This window comes from Aethalodelphis obliquidens, unplaced genomic scaffold (genome assembly GCF_003676395.1).
Source record: "Aethalodelphis obliquidens isolate GAN/ISIS:26980383/991018 unplaced genomic scaffold, ASM367639v1 scaffold1, whole genome shotgun sequence".
In the NCBI taxonomy this organism is placed as follows: Eukaryota; Metazoa; Chordata; class Mammalia; order Artiodactyla; family Delphinidae; genus Aethalodelphis; species Aethalodelphis obliquidens.
Window position 1 is genome coordinate 745,193 of NW_020837945.1, and position 27,738 is coordinate 772,930.

Consider the following 27,738-nt stretch of genomic DNA (forward strand, 5'->3'; position numbering starts at 1 on the left):
AATATACAAAGGATTTGATATATATTTCTCTAAGGAAGATATAGAAATGACCAATAAGCACAGGAAAAGTAACTCAACATCATTCGGCATTAGAAAAATGCAAGTCAAAACCACAATGAGGGCTTCCCTGGTGGCACAGTGGTTGAGAGTCCGCCTGCCGATGCAGGGGACACGGGTTCGTGCCCCGGTCTGGGAAGATCCCACATGCCGCGGAGCGGCTGGGCCGTGAGCCATGGCCGCTGAGCCTGCGCGTCCGGAGCCTGTGCTCCGCAACGGGAGAGGCCACAGCGGTGAGAGGCTCGCGTACCGCAAAAAAAAAAAAAAACCACAATGAGCCACTTAGGATGGCAATAATAGTAATAATAATGAAAATGATAATAATAATAAGAAGAAACAGAAAGTAACAAATGTCAGCAAGGATATGGAAAAACTGGAATCTTTATACATTGCTGGTGGAAATATAAAATGATATAACCCCTTTGGAAAACAGGCTGGCAGTTCCTCCAGAGTTCCTATATGACCCAGCAACTCCACTCCTAGGCATATACCCAAGAGAATGAAAATATACGTCCACAGAAAAACCTGTACATGGATGTTCACAGCAGTGTTGTTCATAACTGTCAAAAAGTGGAAATAATCCAACGTCCATCAATTGATGATGGTGGATAAACAAAATGTGGTGCACCCTTATAACGGGATGTTATTTGGCCACAAGGAAGGGGATGAAGTACTGACCCGCGCGGCAACGTGGATGGACCTTGAAGACATTATGAGAAGGGAAAGAAGCCAGACGCGGAAAGCCACATGTTGTGTGCTCCCATTGACAGCAAACGTCCAGAACGGGCAAGCCCACGGGGACAGAAAGTAGGCGCACGGTTCCTAGGGCTGAGGAGAGAGGGTGATGGCATGGGTGTGGGGTTTCTTTTGGGGTGATGAGAACGTTGTGTAATTAGATAGTGGTGGTGGTTGCACACCTTTGTGAATATGCTAAAAACGACTAAAATGTGCAATTTTAAAGTATGAATTGTATGGTATGTGAATTATACTCAATTAAAAAGAACAAAGGTAATAAACACTCAAAAGCTTCTTTTTAAAAAGGCAATGGAAGAGACCTCGTATTAAACATCACAGAGTTAACATGTGTTTACTCCACCCTTACAGAAACTGCACTGCAATGATGCCCATAAAATAAAACAGCACAAACCCACAGCACTAAGAAGTCAGGAGGAGCGAGGAGAACCAGCGAGAGCTCTCAGCACAGCCCTGGGGTCTGGGAAGTGGTGAAATGGGGTAAATAGGGAGCGAAGCAGAGACATGGACACCGCAGCCTCTAAGGGAAGAAGCCACCCGGAAGCCGCCCGTTCGCCCCCTATTCCAGGAAGAGCTGGGCCTGCAGGCACCGAGTGGTTCCACAGGTCAGAGGCGCAGGGAAGTGGGTGGAAACAGCGGTAACAATTAGAATCGTCTGTGAGGAAGCATTAGGGCCTCAAGGGCCATGGCACCCTTGTCACCAATCAAGTACTCCTGTTCCCAGGGACACCCAGAGGTCTCCTCTTGGGAAAGGGTGACTCTTCGGGACAGAAATGCCGGCATCAACCCAGGAGTGTTACGGGGACGAGAACTGAAAGAACACTGAGATCTCATGCTCCTCCCTGAGGCTCTCGGCGTCCCAGCAGACAGGGTTACCCTCACAGTAAGTCTCACAAAGTAGAAAGAGCATGACAGCAGTTTCTGATGACAGCGCAAGAAAACCAGAAGTTAATGAACTAAAAGACATTCGATTTGAGATTTATATCACCCTAGAAACCTCTGAAGGGAACTCGTTTACTAAACATGTAGCCTGACCTGGCACTAGGTTTGGCTAGAAGCACCACGAGACCAGCAACACGGAGAGCGATGTGACAGACTCGCCTGCGCGATGACCCACTTCTCCCAACTTCAGCCACGGCTTCAGGCAGCGGGACACCCAGCTCCCTGCGGAGCAAGAGGTGGTGAGTGACGGGGACAGTCTCGGAGGGAAGGCTCTGCCGTTCTCTTTTCAAAACTCAACTGGTGCTGGAAAAGGGGGGGACAGAGGAGATAAAGTGAGGTTCACGACTCCCCTCTTCACCTCTGCGGCCGCCCCTCGCTGTGCGACCCACTTAGTGACGACAGTTGCAGTGGTGTTCAGTGGCTCGCTGAACAGCCCGCCACAACGAATCAGTTTCAAAGGACCAGAGCCCGAGGACGGCACATCCCCTCCCAGGCACAGTCCAGACAAAAGCAGCCCATCGAGCCGCAAACGACACACATGCGCACACAGGCAGACACACGCATGTGCACGCGGGCGTGAGAGGCTCCCACTGCCATCCGCACCCTCACGTGGGGCCTGGCTTCACCGGAAGGTCTGAGACATCGGACGACCGGGAGCAGGGCTGTCCTGCTCTCCACTGGGCATCCTCTGTGAGCCCTCCTGCCGGGAAGCTGGGTGGCAGGAGAGGGTGGGGGCAGGCGGGCAGGGTGCTTTAGGCCACTTGAAGAGGGGGCAGGTGGAACCTGCGGGAAACAGGGATGTGAGAGGCTTTTGATAAATCACGGTATTTTAACACCGGCAATCTGGCTGCTGGTGTGGAAACCAGGCTGAAGGTGAAAAGTGGCAGGAGAGGAAGCCGGGAGAGAATTCAGGAGATTACCCACTAATGCAGCCAAGAGATGATGGTGAGGATGCCCCAGAGCCCTCGATGCCCCAGAGCCCGCGAGGGGTTAATCTGAGGAGCGACCCCAGGGCCAAACCAGCAAACCGCCCATCTGGGGACGCCATGGCACCCCCGTCACAGTTCACACAAGGACAGTGGACACGGAGGGAGTTGTGGAATATCATGTGCGTGTGTAAAGCTGCACCTGGCATTTAGAGGTTGTACACTCTCCTAAAACTCTCAGAGGATGAAACCAAAATTGACAATGTTCCAACTCATCATGCAAATTTCAACCAATTTTGAAGACATGGAATCAACAGACCATGCCTTCCACCCGGTGGGCAATTAAATTAGAAATCATTAGCAAAAAGATAACTCTATAACTCTCCTGGACGTAACACTTTTTAAATGATTCTAAATAAGAAGTGGATGGGGATGACAAAATGAAATTAGAAAATCATGAGACCTCAACAATAATAAAAGTGCTGCATGCCAAAATTGGTAGCATTCAGCTACAATAGAACTTACAGGAAAACTTAGAGCTTTTAAAAGCCTATACTAGGAATAAAGTCAGAAAACTAGTGAATAGAAAATCCAATTTTAGAAGTTAGAAAAATAACAGAAAGTATCCACAGAAAATGGAAAGAAGGTAATTATAATAAAGAATAGATCAGAAGTTACAAAAAAAGAACCAATTGTGAAAATGAACAAATACACAATCTGGTTCTTCAAAAAAGGCCCCAAAATATACAACCCTCTGATGACACTGATCAAGAAAATTAATCCAGAGACACAGATGACTGCAGTGACTACAAGGAGCACCAGGCCTTCTGGTTCTGGACGGAATGAAGCAGACGCATTCTTCCCTACTTTTCTGCTGAGCACAACTAAACCCTGTGTTAAATATGAAACAAGCCTAAGAAAAATGGGAAAGGTGGAGAGAAGGTGCCTGGATGGGTCCTGAGGCGTGAAGGCTGATAAAACAGTGAGTTCACCTTTGTGTTTTGTTTTGATTCCCTCCTGTTTATTCTAGGCTCGTCACTGGAAAAGGCTGCGACCGAAAAATGCCAAAGAACACTGGAAAAAAGTCTCAAGAAAAGCCACCCCCTAACCCCCTGGAGAACACTGCCCTCCAGGCGAAGCTGACAGGGGACGCGGGCACACACACACAGGTGCCCACATCAGAGGGGCTCCCACCCCTCAGGAACGAGGAGCTCCTCCCTCTGCTCAAGGTATCGGGGAGGCCAAGGGGTGCCTGGGCCTCCACCCCAGCCCATTGTGAACAAGGTTCCCCCACCCATGTCACTAGAGGCCTGCTAAGACAGGAGATTTTTATAAGATCCAGAATATCATAACATTGCAACCAAAATTTCCAGGATACAAACAAAAATCGCTTGCCATACCAAAAATGAGACTAGGAGAATCTCAACACGAAAGAGAAAAGAAAATCAATAAATGCCAACACTGAGATGGCAGAGATACTAGAATTCTCTGACAAGGCTTTTCAAGCTGCCATCACAAAAATGCTGCAGTGAGCATGTACGAACATGCTTAAAGCAAGTCTCTAAAAACCTCAGCAAAGAAATGGGAGAACTGGACAACCAGCAAATTACCGAAATCCAATCAAAATGAAAGAGACGACCTCAATATGCCTACAGCCGTTAGAGACATGAAAACCTGTCATAAAAACTCCAGAAAAAAGAAACCTCCAGGCCCAGATGGTTTCACTGGAGGATTTTACCAAACATTTAAAAGAAAATGAACATAAGCCTTAGACACTCATAGAAAATAGAATACTTCCCAACTCATTTTGTGAGGCTACTGCGACCCTGATACCAAAACCGGAGATAAGACAGTACAGAAAAAAAAAATATAGACCAGTCTCGCTCATGAACATCCACAAAAATAGACTAAATATATTTTTTAAATTAGCAAATGAGGGACTTCCCTGGTGGCGCAGTGGTTAAGAATCCGCCTGCCAATGCAGGGCACACGGGTTCGGGCCCTTATCTGGGGGGATCCCACATGCCGCAGAGCAACTAAGCCCGTGCACCACAACTACTGAGCCTGCGCTCTAGAGCCCATGAGGCACAACTACTGAAGCCCGCACGCCTAGAGCCCATGCTCGCAACAAGAGAAGACACTGCAATGAGAAGCCCGCGCACCATAACGAAGAGTAGCTCCCGCTCGCTGCAACTAGAGAAAGCCCGCGCGCAGCCACAAAGACCCAACGAAGCCAGAAATAAATTAAATAATTAATAAATTAAAAAAAAAAAACCTTAAAAAAAATTAGCAAATGAATCCAGCAATGTGTAAAAGAGTTACGTACCATGGCCAAGTAGGATTTATCCAGATATGCAAGGCTGGCGCCATGTTAAAAAAAAATCAATCAGTATAATCTACCATATCAACAAGCGAAAGCATAAAAGCCATATGACTATGTAAACTGATGCATTAAAACGCATTTGACAAAATTCAACACCTAATTCATGATAAAAAAAATACCAGCAAGTTAAGAATAGAGGGAAATTACGTCAACTTGATAAATAGCATCTATAAGAAACCCACAGCTATCATCATACATATGGTGATAGAATGAATGCTGCCCACTAAGACTGGGAACAAGCATGGCTGCCCACTTTCACCACTCTTATCCAACATGTTACTTGGAGTTCCAGCCACTGCAATAGGCAAGAAAAAAATCAGAGGCATTTAGGCTGAAAAAAGAAGAAGTAAAGCTATCGTCTCTATTTGCAGATGATATGATTTTCTACCTAGAAAATCTTGAGGAATCTATAAACAAAACAAAACTCCTAGAAATAATAAGTGAGTTCAGAATGGTGCGGGATGTGAGTCGTACACGAAAAGTAACTGCATTTCTGTACACTAACGGTGAACATGTATCAACCAAAATTTAAAACAACGATTTAAAATCACTCAAAAATACAATGAAACACTTGGGCACACGCTTAATGAAACTTACGCAGGCCCTGTCTGCTGAGAAAGGCAAAACGCTGGCGAAATAAATCAAAGAAACGTAAGTAAGTGGAGAGCCAATGCTATAGCCACGGATTGGAGGGCTCAACGTAGTAAAGACATCAGCTCTCTCCAAATCGGTCTGCGGGCTCAACGCAATTCCTGCAAAAGTCCCGGCAAGGTTTTGTAGACACAGACAAGCTTATTCTAAAATTTATATGGCAAGAGAAGAATAAAGCAGGAAAAATCCCTCGATTTGATAATAAGGCTTACTTTGTAGCTACGGTATTCAAGAGAGTGTGGTGTTGGCATCGGGGGGTACACACATCAGAGGACGAGAAGAGAGAACCCAGGAGCAGACCCAGCACAGAGGCCTGGCTCCTCTCCGACAGTGGGGAAAGGAGTCCCACTGAGAAAGGTGGTCTCCCAACAAAAGGTGCTGGGACAGGGGACCCTCGCCCTAAGCCTCACACCTCACACAAATACTAACAGACACAGAGGTAAAGCAAGAAACTACAAAACTTTTAGGAAAAAAACAGGAGAAGAATCTTCAGGACCTAGGGGCTAGGGAAAGAGTTCTTAGACTTGACACAGAAAACATGAACCACGAAAGGAAAAAGTGATAAACGGGACTTAATCAAAATTACCAACTTTTGCTCTGCCAAAGACCCTGTTAAGAGAATGAAAAGCCCAGCCGATTCCCCCCACACCCGGGGCACCCTTCGCCCACATCCCCATGTCACAAGCTCGGCCACCACTGCTGGCCTCCAGAGCCCGCTCCCCTGGCCCCAGCAGCCTTGCAGCCCTCACCCAGCAACTGGCTTCCAGAAGGTGCTTCTCTCCACTTGTGCACCCCCTCGTTGCAGGCCTGGAGTAGAGGCACAACACAGATTCGGGATGAGTGAGAATATAAAGAGATGCGGAACCCTGATGCACAGCGGACCCCGCGAGAGCAGGGGAGGCCAGCACGGTGCCTCGGGCAGGACACGGGTCAGAGCCTCTCACCACGGCCCAGCCCGACGTGCCCGGGACCCCCGGAGCGCCCTGACTCACCACTCCCTCGGGGGTGGGGCAGAGCGTGGAAGGGGCTAGGCCATGTCTCCTGACACCTGGAGGGGAACCAGAGTCCACCAGGGACTAAAGAGGGGCACCAGGCGGCCCGCAGACCAGCCGCGCTCACCCGGCGTGGGGACGAAGCCCGGCCGACGCCTGCACCCTGCAGGGTCGGCAACAAACTCACGCAGGTGCCCCTCCAGCCAAGGCCTGAGGGCCGCCGCCCGGAGGAGGCGGGCAGGCCCCAAACCGACAGTCCAGGGGCAGGAAAGACGGAGGAGCAGGGCTTCTCTCTGGGCTCACGGCTCCGGCCTCAGGTCAGAGGGTCTGCCGTGCACTCGGGGACAAACTCGGCGTCGCCCTGGGGCAGAGATGCTCCCAGTCCCACCGGGCACGCTTGGCCAAGTACTTGCTCTGCCAGCCAGATGTGAGCAGGGTGACACGTGCCACTCCTCTGCCCTGGTGACAAGCATCCTGAAGATGCTAGAGTGACTTCAGCTGACGTGTGGCTTGTGCAGGCCACAGAGACCTGGGACTCATGGTGACTGCAGGGCAGCTGGGCCACGCTGGCCATTACAGAACCTGCTGCTGGGGCTGGGCGGGGCCGCAGGGCGGTGGACCAGGCAGAGGCTGCAGAGGCTGCGGTGGTACCGAGCACAAGTGCCGCCTGTATGGAGGAAGCAGACAATTTCCCCGAAGAGATTACATCTTCAGGCAAGAGCCCGAGGGAGGAGCACATCTTTATTCCAACACGGAGCTCAGGAAGGTCCACGGAGAAGAATCCGGGGAGAGTGGGGAGCGGCTGGGGCCAGGGGTGCAGCTGTTCTGCCCCCAGAGCGACCCTCAAGCTTCCCGTCTCTAAACCTCTTTCCTCCCTTATACTCACTGGGGACACCACGGTGCTTTTTTCCTTCTGGGGGGTGTGTATCACCATTCACCTTACTAGACGTTGAAACTGAGCAACCTTAAATGTTTTATCTATTAATTCATTTAAAAACAACGATAAGAAACCTGACACAGGTTAACAAAAGTAAATCTTCATGAATAACTAAATTTTCCCAAACAAAAAAATTAGTGTGAAGTGTGGCCTTGTTTCCTACTTTTGTAAGTCTCTTTAGGGTCTGCTTCGTAGAAGCAGCCGGATTCTCATATCTGCTCCTGTGTTTACTCTGTTGTGATTGCTTGTTTTGGTTGAAGTCCGTGAAGACAACGGGCCTCAGCGAGACGGGCAGCTGGGAAAGGCCTGCTCAGATACCCGGGAACACAGTCTTCCCCGTCACTATGCCTCAACTCAGCGATGGTAATTTCTTAAAGGTTAGCTGCAACTGCAATCTGAAGCTACATGAAAAGCCACAGGGAGCTTTCTGCACACTGTCACACTGTAACAGCCTCGGGCTGCCCTAAACTTTGATAGTCTTTTACCCAAGCATGACTGGTCACACAGAAACTGGTTCACGGAGTCACGCAGATCTTCTAAATGTGGACAGATTTTATCACTCAATACCAACAGCAATCACACTTGTTAATATCACCACTAAGCACCACAGAAAAGTCTGAAGGTCTGAGGGAGCAGTGGACAGTGGCAGATAAAAATTTTGGAGAATTCTAACTTTGCTGAGCCCTCAAAGGTCATAGTTGGCAGCAAAACACTCAGATTTAACCCCAATCATTTCTGAGAAAGTGCCTGTCCGATACCCAAGTCCAGACGCCTGTCCACCAGGCGTCCCCCAAAGCGGCCGTGCTTCCTGTATGGCGTGGTGCGCAGGCGGGGCAGGGATGGTGCTCGAGGCTCGGGATCTATTGGATACAAGGAGTAAGCACGCTGCCCCGAGAGGACGTGGTTGGGTGAGTCTGGCTGAGAACGCAGGGGCCCCTAGCAGAGCCTCCAGGGGCTCAGGCCCCAGCAGTAGCCCCGCCCCAGCTCAAGCGGCACTCAGTGAGGGGAAAGGCGCAACCAGCACTATGGAAATAGTCGTTTTTGACCCTGCAGGTCCCTTGCAAGGGTCTCGGGGACCCCTAGGGCTCCACGGGTCATGCTCTGAGGACCACCGCAGTAGAGGGTAAGACTGAGAATGTCTTTGGGAGACAAACACTTGTTAAAATTCAACTTAATGACAAGAACCTGATTAAGGAGGCGGCCAGCACACCCTCAGTCGGCTCGGGAGGCGGCAGGCCTGAGGTCCGGTGCCGCAGGGCCGGTCCCTCCTGCGGTCTCTCTCCTTGGTGTGCAGACAGCGTCTTCTCCCTGGGTCCTCTGTGGTCTTTCCTCTTGGGGGCTCACTCCTGGTGTCCCTTCCTCTCCTTATCAGGACACAGCCCTATCGGGTTACGACCCCACACTTATGACCTCACTGAACCTCCTTAAAGGCCCTGCGTCCAAATACAGTCGTGGTGGGGGATAGGGATTCAACCTATGAATTTTGGGGGGACACAACCCAGCCCACAGCCTCCTCCATCCAAACTGCTGAGTGACATTTCCAGCTGGGAAGGGGGGAGGCCTGAGGCTGGAGCCCTCTATGGACGGCTGCAGCCTTCTAGACCCCAGGCTGCAGCAGGTCCGTCTGGAGAGAGGGGTGCTCAGGAGGAACCAGGGGCGCAGCTGCCAGCACTCCACCAAGTGAAGTTCTGGGGGCACTGTCTTGGCCAAGGAGCCACGGGAGGGGCAGGCTCAGGCCAGGACACCCACCCAGCCCAGGAGCGCAGGGACCTCTGAACAGGGCCTGCACACTACAGAAACCCAGCCCAGACAACCGTCTGGTTTCGTAACGAAAGTCCTACCGACGCACAGCCGTGCCCATGAGTGTGCGTACCGTCTGGGGCTGCTTTCTCGCTGCGATGGAGCAGCTGGGCGATGGACACAGACCTTGCGGAGCCCACAGTGCCCAGGTGTTTACCGTCTGGTCTGATACAGAAATCCAGACCCCGCCCTAGAGGACAGAGGTGTGGGGAGGCGCAGAGAGAACGCGGGACAGCGGGCCGGGAGGGACCCTAGGGTCGGAACTGGGGCCTGGCGAGGAGGTCGCCCCTCGGGCTCTCCCATCTGTTGGGTGCAGGGCGCCGGGTGCCTCCTGCTTCTGCTCCGTCGAAAGGCACCTGTCCGAGTTGCTGCAAGCCGCACCCACCCGTGGATGTCGGGGCAGGTGAACAGTCAGCAGCCCCTCTGCCCTTAGGTGTCCAGAGGAAGAGGGGGCAGAGTGGAGCTGGCCGAGAAACGGGCGCGAGGGCCTGGCCATGATGCCTGTGCCTGCGCTGCTGGAGGGTGGGCTCCGGCCGTCTCTCCTGGGCAGGGGGCAGGTGGGGAGCAGACGTCGGTGTGTTATTTATTCCGCCCAGCGCTGAGGTCAGGCCTGGCCACATAGTGCTCCCCTGGGAAGAAACTGCACGGCCAGAGCAGAGTTCTCCGCGTTCTCTCCTCCCCCTGCCACCATTCCGGGAATGTTCCAGAGAGAATTTGCCCCATTAGCCTGGGAAGGGGGTGAAGTCAACACAGAAAGAGCCACAGCCGACCCAAGAGAATGAAAAATAAACTGTATTTATACGATTTGAGGATCATTTGTTTCTGCAGCTCAACCCGGGCCCTAAGTGGCCCCCACCGGGGTTGGGAAAGTGCATCTGCTCCGTCTCTCCAGGAGCAGAGGTCTGCTGACAGGCTTTCTGTCCCTGCGGCCGGCCTGTGCTCCCGTCACGTAATGAAGGCTGCTTTCATGGCCGTCCACACTGCTGTGTGAACCCGTCCCTGTGCGTGTATCTCTCAGTAGCCAAGTTCACCCACTCAGGGTTATGGCTATGACTGGCGCTCCCTGGACTTGTCTCGTCCTCGCTGTTGTTTCTTTTCCTACCTTCAGTTACACATTTTCTGTTAAAAGGTCCTGCGCTGTTTTCTCGAGGCACCTGACACACACACACAGGGTCACCTGTGTTCCTGCAGAAGTGACAGACGGAGCAGAAAAGAAGGTGGACGGGAGATGATGAAGCAGGAAAGCAGCCTGGGGGCCGGGCCCCGGATTCTTCACAGGAACTGTCCTCGCTGCAGATGCCCCCCTCAGGGATCTCCCCTCCTGCCACATGGATTCTTCACAGGAACTGTCCTCGCTGCAGATGCCCCCTCAGGGATCTCCCCTCCCGCCACATGCCTTGAAGACAAAGCAGCACAGAGGGCGACAGCGCTCCGTTGTGGAGGCAGAGTTTCCCGCACGACCCCAGGCCCACTCGGCACGCGCTGCTGGGAATCAGCAAACCTGATTTGAGAAATCTCATTACGGGGCATGTGGCCATGACGTCAGGGTGACCCTCCGCTTCCATGATGGAGTTTAGAAGTGGATGTGCCTCTGAAAGCTGTTCTTTCTGATACGATTTGGCTTAGTGCCCTATGGCCCTCCTAGAGGATGGAAAGATCGCACAAGAATAAGGGAACAAGAGATCCAGAACATTCAGCAAGACTCTGAATGTTTCAAGCTCCCTGATGCTCTGTAGACTAATTTGCAGTTCAGTGCAGTGATCCTTGGAACTGTCTAAAATATTGTAGACAAATAACGAGGGGGATGGGCTGCAGGAAGGTGGAATGAGGAGCTTGGTGAATGCGGTCCCCCAAAAGCAATCACGAAACTAGACAAAACCGTCCAAACATAACCATTAGGGTGCTGGAAATCGACCAAAGGCAGATGACAAATCGAGAGGCGTTCACACTCGGAAACCTGCTGAGCCTCGGTGGATAGCGCCGGCCGCTGACGGGCACGGTGAGGGCGAGCGACGGCGACGTGGGTGTGGCCTTAGAAACAGGAACAAGCTCCGGGGCAGGAGCCCAGGCCGGGGAGCAGACGGGCACACAGCATTGCAGGCTGCAGGAGACTCCTAAGTGTGCAGCTGGTAAAGAACAGCTGTTCCACTTGGGTGTGCCTGCTGAGGCCCCACTGCTCACCAACGCGGACAGACGTCACCCGAGACTCTGGACCACACGTAGCGCGTTACCTGCGCCGGTCTGCTGTGGAGACACCCGTGCACATGGGTGGGGTGCACTGCTTGTGGAGACACCCGTGCACGCGGCTGCATGTGCACACAGGCGTGCCCTGGCTGCTCACGGAGACCAGCCCTCCGCCCCCTCCTGCCAGCCCTCAGGGCAGAGAGCACCCAGGCAGTGGGTTACCGCAAAGGTGGTCCTTTTTGGTGGAGAGGAAATTTCAATCTGCAGGCAGCAGTCCAACTGAGGAAAAATGCAAAATGAAGCAGTATTTTTGGATGGGACCTACCCATGCATTTATTTGCACGCTGTCCACTCCTGGGCCCACGGCCCATGCAGGGCCCCAGCCTGGCCACCTCTGGAGCCTGGAGGGTCGACTTGCTGTCTCAGTCCTGAGCAGGGCTTCACCTCAAAGACAGTGGGAGCTAGAAAGGACATCTGGCTCCGCCTCGAACCCCAAGCTCACCTTGCCAGCCCCCTTCCTGTGCTGGATGTGTGCAGACGAAGGTCTCTCGGGGTGGGGGAAATTCAAACTTGAGATGCCAGAAGTTATACAGCTGTTCAGCGTCAAAATGGACTCCTCTGAGAAAAACCCACGCCAAGAGATCTAGAAACACATGGTTAGAACCCTCCAGCCCCCCTCAGCTGTGGGTTTAGACGCTGCTTCCAGCCCATCACGGCCGGGAGCACTTGGCACTCCAAGCGCATCCAGCCCGGGCCACAGGCAGGCAGTGGCTGCACTCCTTTGGGGAGATCTGGCGGATCACAGGACAGGGCCCCAAGCCCGTGGGTACAGCAGATGAGAGGCAGAGAAACCCTCTAGAAGGAAGGGCCAGAGGCCTGGGGTTAAATGGCCGCATTTCCACCGCGAAGACTCATCACAATTCCGACCCAAACCCAGCTGGACCTGCATGAACCCTCACAGAGCAGGTGAAAGGTCACTTAAAAGAATAAAGAGCCAATTTTAAAAGACACTCACTGAGACTATGTGCTCCTGGTACAGCCACGCGGTGAGATGGGTGGACCCAGGAGGACGGGCACGTAAGGTACTGGAAGACGCCGTGACATTAGGACCCTTGGGGAACTGAGACATGGTTTATTTAACAAAGGTGCCAGTACAATTAGTGTTAGACCAAAAAGTAAAAGATTAGACTGATTTGACCTCACACACTATACCAATATAGATTCTCACACAATTTCAAGAGTAAAAGTATATTCTTATTTCACTCTTTAGGTGTGGGCTTCACATGGCGATTTCCTACCACAGAGGGCAGTGTGGCGAAGGGGACAAAGAATGACTTGCAGTGGAGAGACTGACAGACACCTGGGCCAGGTGACCAAGGTCAGTGTCCACAGTGCAGGTCATGAGACGGCATGGACCCTGGACCCCTGGACGGGACGTGATGAGAAGGGCCCTTCCCCTCTGTGCTCTTCCAAAAACCCATAATCCGAGTCCAGTCATGAGAAAAACATCAGACAAGTCCCGATAGACGGACATTCTATAAATTCTCTGACCCACTCTCCTCAGAACTGTCAAGACCATCAAAAACAAGGAATGTCTAAGTATCACAGCCAAAAACAGCCTAAAGAGACAAGGCAATTCAATGTATTCTAGGACAGAAAAAAGACATTAGGGAAAAACTGAGGACATCTGAATATAGAATGGACTTTAGTTCGGTGATAATGTATTAATCTTGGCTCCTTAATTGTAACCAGTGTACCACACTGACATAGGTGTTGATAACGGGAAACTACGAGTGGGGTGGGTGGAAATCTCCGTGCTGTCTTTTTTTTAAACATTTCTGCAAATCTAAAATTGTTCTAAAGCCTTTTTTCAAAAAGCTATTACCAATAAAATACCAGGGCAGATCATCTGAGAAAATATTTGCAGTATATACTTCAGGAAACAATATGTAAAGAACTTTTACATGATAAAATAAGACGCTGGCAACGTGTGACTAAGATGTGTGCAAGCTCCGGGACAACCAGAGGTACCGCCAGAACCCTCGTCAGTAGCCGGTGAGACAGGTGGGGTTTAAGGTGCCCTGTCGTGGAAGCCTGGCCCGGCCTGGGGCTGCCACCCTCACAGGACATGGCCTGAGAAAGCCGTCGGTCCAGAAGCACCAGAATTTATGTACTGAACATCTTCCCACGTTCTTAAATACCCTCTCCAAAGCCCTTCTAAAGGCATCAGACTAACCCCTCATATTTCACCAATCCCCCCATAATTTGGCCACTTCGGTTAATGATGATATTTTTACTTTTATTACTCTGAGAAACAGCAACACCTGTAAATTGTGACTCGCCGATAGGTAAGTACAGGTCACTTGGTGAGCGCAAAGTTCCGATCGCAGCAGTGTGGACTGCGGGACGCCGACTTTCCTTACGATGCTGCTGGCTGCACACAGCCCTCCTGCCCGGCGTTGGTCCAGGACCACGGCTCCCACACTGAGGCCTGGGACTACTGGGTGGGACCCGGGGCCCTGCTGCAGAGCCAGCTCCATGGTCGGATGGGGCGGTGCTGGTGGGGAAGGTCTGCTCCCGCCTGCTCCCCTGCCAGGAGGGGAGGGACCCAGATGCCCATGAGTACTGCCCCCGGGACAGGCTGGGCCCGGGAGTGATGCCCACGGCAGGTTCAGCTGTGGGCCAGCCTGGTGAGGGGAGCCCGTGCCTGGCCACAGGCCAGTTGGTCCTCGAGCCCACTGGGGACGGGGAAGGCTGGCCGCCATCCTCGGCAAAGGTCACGTGCCTGCCTCCCAGTCAGAGGCCCTGTGCCAGGTTCGTGTGGCCCCTTCTCCACCCTTCACTGGCTCTAAGACACGCCCCTGGCCTAAAGGCCTGCGGGCGGCAGGAGGGGGTGCATGTGCAGCCCTCTGCTCCTGCCCAGCCCTGGGCGCTGCCCACTCAGGACAGTCTTTCTGTAACAGGCATCTGACTTCAGGTTCACGCTGCCAGTGAATTTTCCGGGAGGCACAGGCCGAGGGGTGAGGTGGTGTATCATCACCGTGCCTTTCTGCGCAGTGGCCTCACCGCCCATTGCCTTGCACTGAGGGCGCTGCCCCTCGAGTCGCAGGGTCCCCCTTCCAGTGGCCTGAAGCCCCTTCTCCTGCTGACGTCAGCCCAAGCCCCCTGGACAGGAAGCCTAAGGTCACCGAGTGGGCCAGACGTATGCAGCCCAGGCTGGCCTCCACCCACTCCCCTCCCGAGTCCACACCTGCCCTTCAGCTGAAGCCTGTGCACAAGCCCTATGGTCCCGCCAGTCCGCAGGTGTGTTGGACCAGACGTCCTATCCTTCACACCTGACTAGCCCGGTGGGCTAAGGAGCTGTGGGAGGGTAGCGGTCACAGCAGCCCTGGACACCCCCACGTCCCCTCCAGGGCCATTCCCTGCACTCCCGACTGCATCCTCACAGCTCACCCGCCCTCCCTGGAGAGGCCAGATACCTGGAGCACGAGAGGACGACGGCCATAGGCAGGCGGGGAGGCTGCAGGTGGAGGCGAGGACGGGCAGCTGCTCCCACCCTCCGTTAACATCCCACGTTTGCAGACCCTCAGCCCCGCTCTGAAGCCAGTCTTGACGCGCTTACGCGGGCGTCTCCAAGGAGGCCAGGAGGATGATGGTCAACAGAACCTCCTGAACTCAACCGGGGTGGAAAAGCATCTGGGTATTCTAGAAGCCTCAGTCTCTCCTTCACTGGAAGGCGGCCCCGGAGATGAAAGGGTGTGACCCGATCCAGCAAAATTACCAGCCACTAGGTGGCAGCAGAGCTCCACTGGCTAAATCCCAATTCTTCAAAGAAAACAGTTCTCTGAGGGATTCACAAAAACAGACCAAACCTGCCCCCGTGGGTTTCGGTTCGAAGCCATGCCCACTACAAGGGCAGAGTTGATTGGATGCTAAAGACTGCAAGGCCCTCAAAACCGAAAGCGTCTTTCACCTACTATTCCAGAAACATGGGCCAAACCTACTCTAACTCCCGGCTACGGGGCCTCCCCAAGCACCCTGACAACAGCAGTGTCCTCTTCTGACCACCGGCCCCTGGGTGTAGGGGGAGGCGTGATCCACACACACCTTCTCCAGGGGCAGGTAGCTCAGTGGGATGGGGTTGGGGGGAACCCCCTCCCGCAGGGTTAAATCTCTGGGAGATCCCACAGCTTTTCACTCCTTTCAGAAAACAAAGTCCCTGGTCACTGTGAGTTTCACCTGAGTTAACATGAACACTCCCCCATACCCCCACCCCCCCACCCCCCTAGAAACAGTGCTGGACAGGACCCGAATGCCCACCTCAAGGAGGCTGCGTTTGAGTGGACAAGACAGATGACAGCAAAGACAAAGATAGGCCAAATAGGGCACTGGGCAGTGACCAGTGCTAAGCACAGCCAGGAGGGCGCACAGGACAGGGTGGGGGTGGGCCTCACAAAGGGGCAGGGAAGGCCCACTGTGGTGACTTTTGAATAAGGACCTGAAACACAGGAGGGAGCAGAGCACCCAGCCCGCCGGGCATCTGCAAAGGCCCTGGAGTGGGGTGGGAGTGAAGAGGGCAAGGGCAGCACGAGCTCGGTGACGGGCCTTCCAGGTCGTCCCAGGACTCCAACTGGTGTGAGAACTGATTCCACCACTGTGCAGCCTGTCCCGAGGAGGGGTGAGGATGTTGGAAGTGCTTTAGATTGGGAGCCTGGACTAAAGCTGTCACGCCCAGATCCCCAGTCGAGAACAGCCGGTCAGCTGGTTAATGGGTGGTCCTGCGGTTCTTCCCAGCAGGACAGTGTCCAAGCCCGTCTTCCTGCTGCATACTCCCGGCAGGTGGAGGCCACGCCTGATGCTTCTTGATCCAGCAGCCTCGGCCAGCATGTGCGAGCCTCTCAGGACCCAGTGCCCAGCCGGGACACTCATCGGGAAGGCCTCACCCTCAGCTTCAAGAGCACTCCCTCCGCACTCAGCCACGGTGCCGTCAATTATTTTAACAGGGGTGGACAGGCCCCCAGAGTGTGCAGCTCCACAGGGAGCCAAGCACACAGACCCCGGGGCAGCCCTGCTACCCCACGCAGCTCCTGACGCATCAGGGAGAAGCTGAAGGTCAGCGCGGGACCCCATGTTCCCAGGTCATCAGGGCCGGACCTCAAGTCCACACCGGTTACGTCGGCCTTCCTCACTTGAGACTTGTCCCTCTTTTTTCATCCATGCTTTCCAGCTGCTGACTTCTGTGCACAGCTGTCCAAGGTAGAGTTCAAACACAGCTCGCTGGGCAGCAGCTCTGCCCACCTGGAGGCTGTGCTGACCCAGTGCTCTAAGGGTCCCACTTCCTGGCTCCCAGCTCACTCCACTCTGGGGGTCGGCCTGATCACCACGCGGCCCCCCAGACCACAGGCTCATCTTCAATCCTCACAGTCCCAGGTCCCCTGCATGGTCCCCTGTGCCCACCCCAGGAGGTGACCATACACACGTCTCCAGCGCTCCCAGGCACACCTGGTCACACAAGTCTCTTCGAGACGGCAGGTGGTTTTCAAGCTTCTCTGAGCCACAGAAACCTTTCTCCAGACACAGCTTTCTGCAAACGCTCTGCGTGTGAGTCAGTTTGAATGTGCCAGGTGCAGACACCCCTGTACTTCCTGGAACGTTCCAGAAAGCATCAAAGGGAGAGGAGGAAGTGAGGCCCCGACACCCCAGGCCGGGGTCACAGTCCCAGCGCCAACCTTCACTATCTGAGGCCCCAGGAGAAGCACTACCGTGTCTGGAAAAGGTGTGGTTCCACCCAGAGTCCTCCAGGGAGGCCTGTGGGGAGGAGCCTACGAGGCAAGGACAAGAATGTGCTCTGAAAGGGGGACGTGCAGTACCAACATCGGTGTTCCTGTTACCACGTTCCAGCTCATTTCTACATAAATTCAACAAGGAAAGAAAACATATCTTAATTACCATGCGAACTGTTTACTGTCAGTCTTTCTTGCTACCATTACTAACATTCTAATAAACTGCCCTTTTCAAAATGCTTTTGTGAAAATGTTTTCCGCAAAGATGCAGACGAAACACGCTGGGCCCAGCCAGAGCCTGCGGCACTGGAAGGGCGCAGCAGCCCACCTCCACTCCTCAGCCACGGGCCTTGGTGAACACAGGACAGGAGGCCTGCTCTCTGTCCTGCAGGCTGACTGCTCGCTGTGTCAGCAAGCGGGGTAGCAGGGCTGGACCACAAGGCAAAGAGATGTGGCCGCCCCACCATCACACCTCTGCCCCATTGCTGTCCAGCTCCTTGCCCAGCCTGCAGACACTGCCACTTAAAAAAAAATCTGTACAAAGAGATACACTCAAAAATGTTAGAGATGAATCAAAATGAAATTCTAAAAAAAATGGTCAAGTAATCCAAAGGAGGGTAGGATGAGTAAACAGAAAAACAAAAACCAGAGAGAGGGACTTCGCTGGTGGTCCAGTGGGTAAGACTCTGCACTCCCAATGCAGGGGGCCAGGGTTCAATCCCTGGTCGGGGAACTAGATCCTGCATGCATACTGCAACTAAGACTCCACATGCCGCAACTAAGAAGTCTGCATGCCGCAATGCAACTAAGACCAGGCACAGCCAAAATACATAAATAAATAAATATTTTTTTAAAAAAAACAGAGAGAACAAACACAAAACAAACAATAAAATGACAGCCTTCAGCCCTAACATGGCAATAATTATTACATTATGATATAAATGGTCTAAATACCCAATTAAAAGACAGGGATTGGCAGAATGTATTAATGAAAAAAATGACCCAACTATATGCTGTCCAAGCAAATATTATTTTGTAAAAATCAGGCATGATTACATTAGCACCAGACACAGAAGACTTCAGAGCAAGGACAACAATCGGGGACAAAGAAGTCATTACATAATGATAAAAAGTCTCTCCATCAAAAAGAGAGCGATCCTAAATATGCGTGCGTCAGACAACAGAGCCACAAAACCCATGAAGTAAAAACTGGTAGAACTAAGGGGAAAACAGACAGATCCACGGTCACATCTGGACACTTTAAGACCCCCTCTCTCAACAGCTTGTAGAACAACTAGACAGAAAACCACCAACAATATAGAAGAACTTAACACCAGGCCCCAGATGAGGTGGCTGACATCTGTAGAACTGTCTGCTCAACAACAGCAGGACACACATTCTTTCCAAGCACCCAGGGAACAATCACCTAGACAGACCATATCCTGGGCCAGAAAACTAACCTCAACAAATTGAAAAGAATTCAAATCACACAGCGCATTTATTCTCTGATTATAATTAAATCAAACGAGAGATCAATAACAGAAAGATAACAGAAATGTCTCTAAACACTTGGAAATTAACACACTTCTGAATAATTCATGGACAAAGAGGAAACCTCAAGTGAAATTTAAAATATACAGTGAACTGAATGAAAAATAAAATACAGGGCTTCCCTAGTGGTGCAGTGGTTGGGAGTCCGCCTGCCGATGCAGGGGACACGGGTTCATGCCCCGGTCGGGGAAGATCCCACATGCTGCGGAGCGGCTGGGCCCATGAGCCATGGCCTCTGAGCCTGCGCGTCCGAAGCCTGTGCTCTGCCACGGGAGAGGCCACAGCAGTGAGAGGCCCGCGTACCGGAAAAAAAGAAAAAAAAGAAAAAAAAAGAAAATACAACATGCCAAAATGTGTGGAACACAGCTAAAGTAGTACTGAGTAGGAAATTTCAGGACTAAATGCTTAAATTAGAAAAGACAAATGGTTTCTACGTTAAGAAGCTAGAAGTAATGTAAACTAAGGCCAAAGTAGGTGGAATGTAGGTGTGGCAGCAGAATAACCCCTGCGCCCACCCCAAAGATGCCCACACCTGAGTCCCTGAAACTGTAAATGTGATCTCTTGTGGCAAAGGGATCCTGCAGATGGGATTAAGGTTACAGGCCTTGAAACAGGGAGACTTCCCTGCATGGTCCAGGTGGACCATATACAGCCACAGGGTTCTTTAAAGTGGGGAGCCTCTCTGACTGCATTAGAGAGAAAAGTGATGAGGGAGGAAGGGTCAGAGAGAGATGCAGTGTTGCAGGTGGGAGGGAAGGGAGGAAGGCCTCCAGAAACTGGAGAAAGCCAGGAAATGCATTCTCCCCGAGACTCCAGAAAGGAGCACAGGTCTGCCACACCTGATGTTAGCTCAGTGAGACCTGTGCTGGAATTCTGCTTTACAGAACTAATTCTAAGATAAAAAATTTGTGTTGTTTTACATCATTAAGTTTGTGGTAATATTTTAAGGCAGCCATAGGAAGTGAATACAGCGGGAAATAATAAATATGAATGGAAATTAATGAAAACATAGATAAACAATAAAGAAAAATGAAATAAAGTTAGTAACCTTCAAACTGGAAAATGCTTAAAGAGAAAAGGAGAAAACAAACAAGAGATATGAAGATAAGCCACCACTACAGATCCTACAGATGTCAAAACAATAATGTGGGATTATTATGATGAACTACTTCAAGCCAACATATATATCAACTTAGATGAACTGGACAATTTCAAAAACCACAACTTCCAAAACTGACACAAACTAAGAAAGGAATTTGAATACCCCTGTAAATATTGAAAAAATTGAATTTGTTGTCAAATACCTTCCCACCAAGAAGACTCTAAACACTGGGAAATTCTGCCAAACATGTAAAGAAGTGATAACACCAACCTCACACAAACTGCTTCAGAAAAATAGAGGATGAGGAAGTAATTCCAAAGACATCATACAAAGCAAGCATAACTCTGATTTTAAAATCTGACAAGGATGTGAGCAAACTGAAAATGGCAACACCAATATCTCTAATGACCATAGATGCAAGCTCCTCACAAAAATATTAGCAAGAAAAATTCAAGAATCATGAAGAACGAGGATTTACACTAGGAATGCAAAATTATTTTGCAAAATATTTGCAAAATCTGTCAATATAATTCACCACATTAAGAGGGTCTAGGAGAAAGTTAAAATTTCAACAGATGCAGGAAAAATCATTTGACAAAATTCAACACCATGCATGACAAAACCCCTCAACAAACACATCTTTTTGTTACACGACAACTCTTGCTTTCCAATGGCATCAACCTGATTGCTGACTTGCTTGATCCTTCAAGACACAAGTTGTGGCATCTAGGATGGGGCCATGATGCAGTCACTGGGGTTGACCTAGCCTCAGGCAGGAACCCGTGGTAAAAGCTGGGTGACAAGCAGAAGCCCACGATCCTTGGGGAAGGTAGAAGCTGGAGGTGAGCCCCACACTCATCCTGCTTGTCCCTGAGGGTGTTTTCCAAGTGGGGTGCAGAGATTGTAGATAGGGACTAAGAAGGAGCACCCAAAACCTGTGTGAAATCCCCCTTGGGTCTTTGGTGAATCCTGTGTCTGCATAAAATGAGACTCTGGGCAAGGGTGGGGTGGTCAAAACTAACTGGGAAGTGGGGGTCACACTGACAGCTCAGCTCAGCAGGAGCCAGTGTGGGGCCCTGGAGTGAAGGGACCCCAGTGAGAAGACCAAGCTTTCCACAGCAGTTGCACGTAGGTGACGGGGACTCTGGCAAAATGGAAACAGACCTGCCCCAACAAAGCCGAAACTTGAGTCTTGAGAGGAGCAAGGGGGCCACTGACCACTTCATTCCCTGCCGGAACAAAGGGGGAACACGTGGGAGCCCCGCAGCACTTCATCCGTGATGCTCGGCACACAGAGGAGAATTCCCAGATGCACAGTGAGCCACGGAACAGCCGACAGGGTCTGGGCGTGACCCAAACACTCACGTTGGCCAAGACCTCAAAGTAGCTGTGATGATTATGTGATAGAAAATAGAGGAAAGGTAGATAAAAGGGACATGGAGTATCTCAACAAAGAATGAAAAGTTAAAGAAAAACCTGCATTCTAAAACGGAAAATTACAAAATATGTAAGAAAAAGAAATCACGGTGTGCAGCTACCAGGAGACTGAACACAGTAGAAGTCCAGGGCAGTGAACCTGAAAAGCAGTCAACAGAAAAGGTCCAAAATGAAGGACAGAGAGGAAAAAAGAAAAAGGTTAGCAAAAAAACCAAAAAACAAACGGAAAATCCAGAAAACAGCATAGGAGGGAGATACATTGAAAGGGTTTACCCAAATATATGTAACAGTTTAAAAATAACAGTAATAACGTTGTTACTAACAATTAATCTATGGAACTATTTTTTTTTCCCTTAGAGAATATTCCACTTGGAATATAGAGTTAAAATTGCCATGTAGGGCTTCCCTGGTGGCGCAGTGGTTGAGAGTCCGCCTGCCGATGCAGGGGACGCGGGCTCGTGCCCCGCTCCGGGAGGATCCCGCGTGCCGCGGGGCGGCTGGGCCTGTGGGCCATGGCCGCTGAGCCTGCGCGTCCGGAGCCTGTGCTCTGCAGCGGGAGAGGCCACAGCAGGGAGAGGCCTGCGTATTGCAAAAAAAAAAAAAAAAAGCAAAACTGCCATGTTATGAAGTAATTTTTTCCTCTTTGGTTGTATCACCAACTTGACATACATTTATATATTTAAACTAATTAATTTCCATATAATTTCCATATTTAGGAGTGGCTTCCTCATACTTTCTTGATTTAGATGTTTACTGATTATCCAAAAACCTTTACATGATGCCATTGTCAAAATTATATAATGACTTTCATTCACAAAAATCTTCCCATTTCTGTCCACTTTGGGTCCCTCCCTTTCAATATAAGTAACCAAAAAAACTGGTTTGGTAAATGCTTCCATTGTTTGTTGTTAAACATATAAATGAATACATTACATACATACACATCTGTATATGCACATATCTGCCTTCCAAGGGTAGAATACCATGAACAAGTCTGCACCCTGCTTTTCTTTTTACTTAATGTATTCTGGAGATGACCGTAAACTGCAATACAGAAATACCCTTCATTCCATTTCTACAGTTGCAGAGTACTCCACTGTATAAGTAAACCACAATGGACTCAACCCATAGATGAACATACGGATCATTTCCCATCTTTTGCTATTAACATAGTGCTAAAATGAATACCCATGTGTATACCTATTTCCTATACCTATTGGTCATGCCTATTTTTGTCAGTGATGCTCTGGGATAGAGTCCTAGAAATAGGACCATGGGATCAAAGGGTAAACACAAATGAAACTTTTCTAGACATTGACAAGTTCCCCTCCATAAGTACTATAATAGTCAGCTTGGGTGGCTGCAACACAATACTGCAGACTGGGCAGCTTAAACAACAGAAATTTATTTTCTTGCAGTCCTGGAGGCTAGGGGTCTGAGAGATCAAGATCTGGGCAGGGTTGGTTTCCCTGAGGCCTTTCTCCTTGGTGTGTAGGTGGTTGCCTTCTCCGTGTCCTCCCACGATCATTTCTCTTGTGCATACATGTGTCTGCATCCTAATTTCCTCTTCTTATAAGGATGCCGGTCATGTTGGGCTAGGGCCCACTCTAATTACCTCATTTTAACTTAATTAGTTCACCGAAGACTCCCAGCTCCAAATATGGTCACATTCCAAGGTACTGAGGGCTAGGGCTCGACACATGAATCTGGAGGGCACGATTCAGCCTTGTGCTGCAGCACTGCTCTACACCCCCAGCAATGTGTGTGTCTTTCCTCACACAATTCAAGAACTCTAACCTTTATCTTAGGTCTGTCTGCCTCAAATGTCATGTGGTTGTTTCCATTTCCCACATCAATCTGAGAACCTCTGTTCTGAAATAGAACAGTTTAATTGCTGCTTATTTTGAAGTAGGAGAGTTTAATAATTTCCATTTATTATCAGTAGTTGAATAATTAATCCAACCTGTCAACTGTCCCTTATTTTTTTTTCTGTTTCCTTATTTAATGTTGTTGGCTTATATGAAATATATTTTCACTTACATTCGGGTATAAAAATGCTGAGCTAGGTCTTAGACATTTTGCTTGTTATCTTCTTCAGTATCTTAGAAGATATTCATCCTCTTTCCTTCTATCCCTTATTTTAAGTAGGATCTAAAATTGAAACAGAATCATTTCCCCCCATCATCGAGAATCAGGAAAAAAAGAAAACTATATCATGTTTGTGCCACCGTACCAGCTAGCATTGCCTTAACTAAGCCCATGAGTCCGAATACTTTAATTACTGTAGTGGCTACTTTGTGACTAAAAGTGACCAGAGCACTTGCTTATCTGAGAGCCAGGAAGACCTTGGGCCTGATGTCATCCCGGGAAGCTGGCCCCTCTGGAGAGGGTGCACCGTTGTTCCCAAACCTCCCACAAGTCCCACTCAGTGGCGCACCTCAGTGAAGGGCCTGACGTGACACCACATGCCCCAGCCTTAAATCAGCTTGCCCAGGGCTCAGGGGCACCGAGCCTGGGTCTTGGCAGCATGGGGCCTTCTTGTGGGAAGGGGGCAGAGAGTAAGTTCCATGAGCACCTGTCCCTGGATCCTGTGGACAATCTTGTGTGTGACTCACGGGAAGATTCGGCTCTAGGGAAAGACACACCAAGGTGCTGGGGAGGGAGGATGGGCCCAGGCTCTGGGCACGGGGCCCTGTCCCTCTTGGGCCGCAGAGCCCTCCCTGCCCCCACTGCCGCTCCCACTGCCCTCGTGGTAACTGGATGCACGTGTGGTCAGCGGGGCCAGCTCCCGGGAGGGACGCGAGGCTGTAAACGTGCAGCTGCTTGGGCTCTAAACAAGGCTGGCTCTGGTCCGTAGCGGGCGGGGGTACGGAGCAGTCAGCAGGGACCCGGGTGGTTCTGGGTCGAGAGCGGGGAGCAAACTGAGGCACAAAAGTACCTTGCACCTGGCTCCACATGCCCGGCCATCATGACAGCCCTGACTGGCCCAAGCAGGGTCACGGGGAGAGGCGGGGACCCCGGCAGAGAGGAAGGGAGCAGAGGGTGAGAGAGATGAGGAGAGCCCAGAGGGAAACAGACAGACTGACGGATGGAGGAGGGAGACAGAGGCTGAGGGCAAGTGAAAATGAACCCAAGGGCCAAAGAGGCAGAAGCCCCGAGGTGTTGCGGGGCCTGTAGCCCAGGGTCCCTGACAGGCGCCCCTGTGCCGTGCTGCCTGGGCCCACAGGACACCGGAAACAACGTTCAGGCCTGCCGCGGGGATACGGCTGCTGTCACAGGGCAGCGGGGCAGGCGGGGAGGGCTCTCTGAAGACTCAGGTCGGTGCTCACCTGGCCCGGCTCAGACATCCCTGCACAGAGCGGCCCAGGGGCGCCGGCATCGCTCGCTAAACGCCCTCTAACTTCTAAGGGGAAATGAGGTCGGCTCCCCCATCCCTCCTGGGAAACTGTGTGACCCTCAGGGTGACCAGGTCCAGACGTGTGCGCTGACCGTGGGGAGAGAAGGGCCCGTTCAGAGCCGCACTGTCCGTCAATGGCGGGAGGAAGGGACGTGGTGCCTTGTAACCTCCAGGCCTGTCCTGCAGAGGAAACCGAGAAATGCTCCAAAAGCGGGCAGCCGAGTCTGCCGGCCCTGGCCAAGACCAGCTTCTGGTCTTGCTCGGTGGGGCACCCTCCCTGCTCCTGGGGGCCCACCCCCAGGCACCACGGTGACCCTATCAGACTGGACCCCCCACCAAGGAAGGGAAGAGCTCAGGGAGGAGGGTCCACCCAGCTCAGCGATCCCCACACCACCAGGCCTGGGCTGAGCGGGGCCCTTGGGGAGCTCCTGGTGACATCCCTCAACCCACGGCCACAGGAAGTCCACATCTGGGTCCAGGGACAGAGCACCGCGGGCCCTGAGGAGCCTCTGCGCCCAACCCGGGCTTGGGACCAGGCCTGGTGGAGCTCTGGGACCCTCAGCCCCGGAGCGGTGAGCGGGCGTGAGTCCCGTCAGGACGCCCTCTGGGGAAGGGGCGGGCTTGACGCAAGGCTCCCTTCATGAGAGGCTCGGGGGATCTAGTTTGAAAAAAGTTTTAATTTTTCACTACGAAGTATTTCAAACCCAGAGAAACTAAAAACTGTGAGACAGCAGTGCACTGGATATTGAGAATTTACAAATGCGAACACTGCACTCTATTTGCTTCGGCTTATTTTCAAATGAATGGAACACACAAAAGGCCACTCTTCCAGCCGCCTGGCCTCTGCGCTGTGCCCGGCAGAGGCCCTGCCATCGCGCTCCCGCCAGGCTGCACACAGCGCCCCAACAAGACCTCCCATCGCATCTCGCGTTCAGAAAATGGGCACCAAGGGCACCACCCGCACCGCCCCTCTGCCACTTACACTCAGGACTGTGCCATCAGGGTGGCCCCACTGGCGCCCGCAGATCAGCGCTTAATGTGCCCACGGTGTATTTACACATCCAGCCTCATCTGACCGGCACCTCCCAGCATCTGACAGGGAGCTGCTCACGCGTCTCTTGGGCACGTGGGCCTGCTCTTCCTCAAGTGCACCCCGAGGAGCGGGGCCGCTGCTCTCCCAGGTGGGAGCCGGGTCTGGCGCCCGCGCAGCGTCCAGGCACCCTTCAGCACACTTGTCGAGCCTCCCCGAGTCCGGCTCCGTCTGCCTGGGAAGGCAGGCCCCTTAGACACCGGCAGGCACTTCGTCCCGGGGGCTCTGGAGGCTTCCTATCTTTCCTCGTCCTCTGCCTCCCTGATCTGTGGCTTTCTCTGCCGTCTGCATGCAGGCTGAGGCATGAGGAGGGACCTGGAGCACACCAAGGACCCTGGGCTCGTGGTGGATGTGGGGAGGTGGGGTGAGGCGAGGGGGCAGGGCTGGCGGCTCCCCGCACTCAGGACAGAGGCCAGGTCCGGGGTGTGGCTCTCCAGGTGCCCAGGACGCGAGGGGGGACATCTGGCGGTCGGGGATGCGTCTCGGGAGGGGGGAGTCCACACGCACGTCTTGCGAGTGGAGAACCCAGGACAGTGGGCAGAAGAAGCGTGCTCGCGGACACATGGACGAGGAGAGCCCATGGGGTCCAGGAAAGGAGCGTCTGGAGGCCATGCGGGTGGGGTGGTCACAGCCCAGGGCCGAGAGGTTTTCAGAAAGGAGCACCAGAACAGTCAATAATTCACTGCTATTAGAACCCGGCAGGTCGGGTGTGCGCTGCATCCGGCAGCTTTGGGGCAGGAGGAGGTGGAGGTCTGGCCGAACAGGAAAAGGACGGGCTGCAATTCAATGTTACTCCAAAGATTCAGGCCATGCGGTTAGTAAATTAAACATAACGAGGAGTCATAGATACTCAAAAGGGAAGGGTGTTAAAATGATCATTTGTGATAATGTAATTCTCTACCTAACACATCCCAGCTTATGAGACCCAATAGGACGTAGTTTACTAAGATGACAGATTATAAACTAAAGATGCAAGAATAAGTATCTCTCCTATACATCGGTAACACTTACAAAAGAAGCCAAGAATAACCTGAATAAGGGCCACGCAACACACTGAGGAGACCACGGGGTCTGGCGAGGCCTGTGTGTGGGCAGAGCCTGCCATGCCCCCACTTGGAAGGACCTCCCTCCCAGCCTGAAGGTGTGACTGAAATGGGAGGCCACAGAAACCATGACAGAAGGACTGCAGTGTTCCTCGGGAAGCACAGAGGTGAGGAGTAAGGCGGGTCGTGAGTTGGCTTTTTGGCAGAGGGACAAATTCTGAGATGCTGTGGGTCACAGCACTCTGTGGGGGGAGGGGAGCGCGGACCATAAGTGCCTGGGATGAAGGCGGCATCTCTCATCAGTAGGGATTTGGGTTAATTGTAAGTGGCCCTGAGACTCCAGCCCAGCACGATGTCACCCCACTGGCCCCGCTCCTGCTGGTCTGGGCAGCTTTCTCTACCACTGGAGAGCAAACTCCGTAACTTAGGGCTGAACACAGTGCCCACTTATCAGCTCACGGCCAGGAGGGGCGGAGGCCCGGACATGGGGTGGCTGGTCCTCATTCACACAGGACTCAGCCACTGCTGCGGTCTCCCTGGGAGCCGGGCTCTTCTAGGCTCTTCTAGGTGTCTCTGTGGCCACCGGCCGGGCCCTCTTGGCTCCCAGACGCCATCTGCCTCTCCTGGTCTCTCCCGCTGGAATCCCCCTCACCTCCCGTCTCTGTCTTCTTCCACCTCCCACGTCCAGACCCAGACGGAAGGGCTCCTGA

At 52.1% G+C, this 27,738-nt stretch overlaps 1 protein-coding gene across 9 annotated transcripts in view; it reads right to left on the reverse strand.

The window, feature by feature from the left end:
* PCBP3 (poly(rC) binding protein 3) overlaps positions 1-27,738 on the reverse strand; it is a 212,975-nt gene that overhangs the window by 54,916 nt on the left and 130,321 nt on the right. Inside the window, exon 1 of one of the 9 annotated variants that reach the window (XM_027129345.1) lies at positions 17,355-17,523. The exons of the other annotated variants lie outside the window; for them this stretch is intronic. The gene's annotated coding sequence lies outside the window, so the exon portion shown is untranslated. Of the gene's footprint in view, positions 1-17,354; positions 17,524-27,738 lie in introns of those variants that run through there. 9 annotated transcript variants of the gene reach the window in all.